This window comes from Alexandromys fortis, unplaced genomic scaffold, assembly GCF_014885135.2.
Source record: "Alexandromys fortis isolate MF-2015 unplaced genomic scaffold, M_Fortis_MF-2015_v1.1 scaffold_322, whole genome shotgun sequence".
Lineage (NCBI taxonomy): Eukaryota > Metazoa > Chordata > Mammalia > Rodentia > Cricetidae > Alexandromys > Alexandromys fortis.
The window spans coordinates 332,829-338,828 of record NW_026068222.1 but is presented as its reverse complement, the minus strand read 5'-3'; positions in this window follow the sequence as shown (position 1 = coordinate 338,828).

The window sequence follows — 6,000 nt, the reverse complement described above, 5'->3', positions numbered from 1 at the left end:
TGAAAATGGAAAGGATAACAGCACAAGCTGTGGCAGAAGTCAGATGAAGTGGGACAAGTTCTCCTTAGTGAGAAATACCGATGTCTGTGGGAAGGGGCGAGGTACGTGCTCAGGGGAGTCAATGCGAGCAACAAGCTTCAAAGGATTTCCTAGTGAGTAAGGTTCAAGGACAGAGGCATTCTTCTTCCCAACAAGGAGAGGAGTTTTGTCATATTAAGTTCATCACTGCTTTTATTTTAAATTAAATGGCCTTATAACTTATGCTCCACTATATTTCCGCCATTAGTAAACTGGGGTCTAGTTGGTTAGTAGATTTAAATCCAGAAGTAAGAAGCTGTAGAAATTCCCATCAATGGCTTGGCAAAGGACTTAACATATTGTTAAGCACTTGATATTAAAACAGCAGTGGAGTGGTGTAGTGACTGGCAAGGCCAATGATTTTTCTCCCCGGCCCACCCCCTCCCCCATCCACCCTCTCTAGTTGCTATAACAGAACACAGTTGTATTTAAGTGAACAGTTCTAGCTAAAAGACCATATTGTGCAATTTTCTTACAAAATGATTGAACTGTAACATGAAATAAACAGAAGGTATGTGTGAGATTATGGGAAAGTATAGATCACCTCCAAGAACTCTAATGACATCAGAGTAGCAACAAAAGGGGAGACAGTGTTCCTAATAGCCCAGTAGGTCATCACAACAGCAAGGTCACCTTGCTTACCTCTGACTTCTCTATGACTACATTAAGACTTGCCTTGCTTTGTGTATTTTTGTCTTTTTTTGTTTTGTTTTGTTTGAGATAGGGTTCTGTGTTGCTTTGGAGCCTGTCCTGGAACTAGCTCTGTAAATCAGGTTGGCCTTAGACTCACAGAGATCCTCCAGCCTCTGTCTCTTAAGTGTTTGGATTAAAGGTGTGCGCCACCACCGCCTGGCACCCGCTATTCTTTACTTTGGAGTTTTCCCAGTTTGTGTATCAAACTCTTAATATGCCCAAAATGGGGATGTTACATTGAATAATTATTAGCTGGAGATATTGCTTAACATTCAATATTAAGTTGGAGTTGAAGTGAACAATGATGCAAAAAATTCAAATAACTTTAAAGTTATAAGTGAAGTTTATCATTAAATTTGGTCTATGAATATCAAATACACTTATTTAAAAGTTGAACTAGGAAGAATGGACCAATGTTAAGTGACAACAGATAAAAATTATCATGAATTTCTCCACGTTTCCAATATTTCATGTCAAAAAAACAAGTGATGTTCTATAAAAAATGTAAGTGCTCAAATGTAACAGAAATATAGGAAGCCATTTTAATTTACCATTTACACTAAAGTGTATATAATTTTCTTTAAAACATATTGCTAAGGAAATATGCTACTTCCAAAAGTAATATTCTTGAGAATAACTCTAATGGTAATATGATATACGCAATATTAATATTAGAGAGTAAATTGTGGAAAAGCATATATGCTTGTTAGAAACACTTTCTAAAATAATTCTACATTTGGTTTCAGCATCCCTGGTCTACTTTCCATGTGGGATACCATGTATCCTTTAGAAAATGTCTTGTGAATGCGAAAAAGAAAATGGCATCAGTGGTAAGATGTAGACACTGATGTAGGAACTGATATAGGCACTGATGTAGGCAGGTTCAATTACTGTCAGAGAGTGGAGAGAGGAGAAATGAGCCTCACACAGAAACTCTCCTGGCCTCCAAAGGGAACAAACCCATACTGGAACATCTTTCTAGTCAGATTGCCACTCATGTTCACTTTAGTCTGTATTAGTAAGTGTTCACAATTTCCCTAAACCTATAGTTTCTATCAGGAAAGAGTCTCTTGGGACTGGAGATTCCTTAATAGTTTAGAGAACCTTCCAGACAACTTTCATTCTGTTTTCAGCATCAACACGAAACTACTTAGAACTGCCTAAAACTCTAGTTTCAAGGGATCTGACACCCTCTTCTGGCAGCCTTGGACACATACAGACATAGACATAACCCAGACAAGATCCACACAATTACACAGACAGACAAATATTTTTGAAGAGTTAATCACAAATGTCTGTCTTCAGGCCTCATGTTTGGCCTAAATTCCATTATCTTCACGTGGGTGTCAAGTAGATATCAATTAAATATGAAGCATAACTTTTATTCCCTGCCCAGTTCCCACCTCACAGACTGGTATGCACTCTGACATGGAAGTGCCATGGTCAGATGTCACCCTAATAACAGTTTCTTTTCTACCTCTTTATTCTCTCTCTCTCTCTCTCTCTCTCTCTCTCTCTCTCTCTCTCTCTCTCTCTCTTCTCTTCTCTTCTCTTCTCCTCTTCTCTTCTTTCTCTTTCTTCTCTTTTCCTGCTCCTCACTCTTTGCCATCCCTCACTACCAAATAGATTTATTTCTGCAAAGTAAGGAAAACAAAAATTCGCCTCTTCCTTTTCATGGTCTTTGCCAACAACCACGATTAACCACCGCCACGAAGATCTGTGCCCCACCCACCGGGTGTCCTTTACCTGGATCTCATTGCGCCAGTCTCACCCCCTTTCCCCTGCAGAAGACTAAAACCCAGAGCTGACAGAATTACCCTTTCACTCCTTAGAAGTCCCCGACGATAATCCACTACAGACCGCCTTTGGATTTTCCCCTCTTCTCATTTATTTCAATGCTCTTATACTCTAACAACAAGAAATTCTTTTTTTTTTCAAACATGATATACATGGGGCTTCTGACTTGTCGGGGACTGTGTATGGGGGTGCACCCTTTACTGTCTGTCTGACACCTCTTATGTCTTGCACATCTATTAGGGATCTTGTCTCTTTTGATAAACTTTACTTTTCTTCCTACCCCTACAAGTATGTGTGTTATTTAAGAGTTTGTTTTATGTATGTTTTCCCATCTTTAGTACATAATACCTGCGTTTTACACAATAGGTGCTTGATTTTCAGAGTTTGGAAAAATACAGAATATTTTTGTTTTATTCTCAAGATAATTACTTGGAATGTGTAAGTACTCAAACCTGGGAGCTAGTGATAATACTGTGAGATTTTTATATCACATATTAAGCACACTATAGTCCTTAATAGTCACTATAAATTTTAATTAAAATGTAATCCTTTCCCAGATAATTAGACTTGTAATTGGCAAAATAATCAAATTTTGACAGATCAACAGCTTTCATGCATATATATGTTAAAAGACAATGATATAATTTTTACAGCAATAGAGCTTTTGAAATTCCTTCTCTCATAAATATACAGTCACTTTAGTTTTCTAAGATAGGAAAGCTGCTCTAAAGAAGCAATGAGACTTTACTTACTGTCATTAAAGTGGTAAATCTTAAATAATTTAGAGAGTTATTTTCCCTTTATATATCAAGTTGTTTATAGATTACAAGCACCCTTTTGAAAAAATTTAAATATTAAAAAAGTCTATCACACGACTTTAGTCTTCCTAAATAATTCACTCTAGTATGAGAAAATAATCTGAAATTGTTGCCAAAAATAACAGCAAAAACTACAGAGCTCTTCTGAGTTCAGATTCCTCTCTGCTTCTGGATCCAGGAGCTGTCTTTGGAGTTAGGAGGGGAGGGAGGACATGGCTGGATCTCCGGGAAGTTAAAAGGAAGAATAGGGGTTAATGTGATCAAATTACACTGCATGCATGCACGGAATTATCAAAGTAAAAATACTAAGATGAAATCCGAGGCAGTCACGTTGTACAGTTGTGCAGTCTCTGGAACTGCCGATGTGCTCCTGAAGGGTCTTCCCCAGTGACCTCACACTGCAACAGGCGCAGCCTGTCCAGCAGCAACCCCACAAGGAGCCTCCTTCCAGCATTCGAATTAGAATCGACTTGGATCTCTTTTGCCTTTGATTTTATTTTAATATTTTTATTTTTTGAAAATTCCATGCACACATGCAGCGTAGTTTGATCACATCAACCTCTATTCTTCCTTTTAACTTCTCCCAGATCCAGCCATGTCCTTTTACCCCTCCTTACTTCTGGTCCTTTTTTCTTCTTTTTTAATGACTCTCTGAGTCTGGTTTGTGCTGCCTGCATATTCATAGACATAGGACCATCAACTGGAGCATACCAGGTGCCACACCCTTAAAGAAAGGAAAGCCTGCATTTCCTCCCCTCCACAGCAAGGGATCGGGACTCCAGAACCTCTCGCTCATCCCTGATGGAAGATGGAACAGCTGTATTCCGTGTAGGAGTCACAACTTCAGTGAGGGCTTTGTACGTCAATCCTTTAATGCCCACAAGGCACTGCTGCACTTTACTCTGGCCCCTGAAATCTTGCTTTCTTCTCTTCTACGTGTGTGCATACATGTACATATGTGTGTGCCTTTCAGTCATGTATGTGTATGTATGTGGAGGCCAGAGGACAACTGTGGGTATCATTCTTCAGGGTCAATCATTAGACCGGAACTCACTAGATTAGGCTGGTCAGAAAGTCACAGGAATTAGCCCATCTCCACCTCCTGAGCACTGGAATTATATATGTGAAGGGCAACACCCCAGGTTTTCTGCATGAGTTCTCGGGATCGAACCTGTCTTCATCCTCTCATGGTGAGTACTGTACCAGCTGAGACGGCTCGTCTCCTCAGTGCCATTTTTGGTTCTTGATTCCAGCTTTTTGCAATTATTTTTCAGAGAAGCCATGTACTCTTGTTTTAAATCCTTAAAAATTATTTAATTACAGAATATTTGTTTGAACTTTCCAGAGAAACAGAGAAAATAATAGGCTTCTATAAACCCATGACCTAAGTTTGAAAGGACCTAACTTCCAATTTTAATAATTCAAACTCCATTTCTATTTTTATTCTTACATATTGGCTTTTTATCATCTTCCACCTAAGTAGTAATATACAAAATCCTAGAATGTCTTATTATAGATGCCTCTCAGTGTAATTACTAGTGATTCGGCATGCTTTAAAGAACAAGTGAATAATCCAAGTTTGCGAAACTGCAGTGTCCAGAGCAGGACTCACTCCATGAACATTCTCTCTGCAGCTGCCTTACTCTGCTTCTGTGATAGTGGAGCAGCCCCAAACAACACATAAATGAGAGAGCGTGACCACATTCCCACATAACCTTATTTACTAAGCTGGGGGCAGCAGGACCTGGCCCACAGGTTGCAGTCTGCCGACGTCTACAGCAGGCATCTGATACTGTGCAGTTCAGTCCCACTAAACAGCTACTCAAAACACAGATACATACAGAATAAAAATATAAATATTATTTGCAATGGCTTTTAAAAATCTCTCTGGAAAAGATCAAAATTGTCCTTAGTAGCTACTGCATTTTTATTTTACAAGGTTATAATTTATATGCATAATAATGCAGATAAAGATAAGATTCTTCCTATTTTGCAAGTGAACATAACCATATGACTATAGTCCAGGCATTTTTTATTATTTTGTTATATATGTGCCTCTGTGTGTGTGTGTGTGTGTGTGTGTGTGTATCGACTGACAAACAAGGCCAAGAAACGGTCTCCTATCTCCTAAAACTGTAGTTACAGACATAAGTCAACCACTGAGTGGATCCTAAGAATCAAATATGGGTCCTCTGCAAGAGCAGCCAGTACTCTTAACCTCTGAGCCATATATCCAGCTCCATCTAACATGTTTATAGTAAGAGAGAAGCTAGGTAGCTTCTGGAACCTTCTTTTAAAGAAAGTTACCATATACATATACCTGTTAATGCTTTTCCTTCTACAATCTATAGCCCTCAGCTTTTGGTACCAGAACTATCTTTTCACCCACCTGAACCTGTGACCCTAACAATGGAGAAGGAAGCTGAAAGCAGCCCAGAGCTTTGGGGATTGTGTATAGGAGGGCCCTACTAGCAACGTTTTCTCTTGAGCACCTATCTTCATATTATTCTTGAAGACAAATTAAACCCTAATATTATTAGCCACACTTGAATCTTTGCTAGCCCTTCAGGTCTCGCAGAGTAGGCAATAAGGCAATACAGTTCCAACCAGTCAG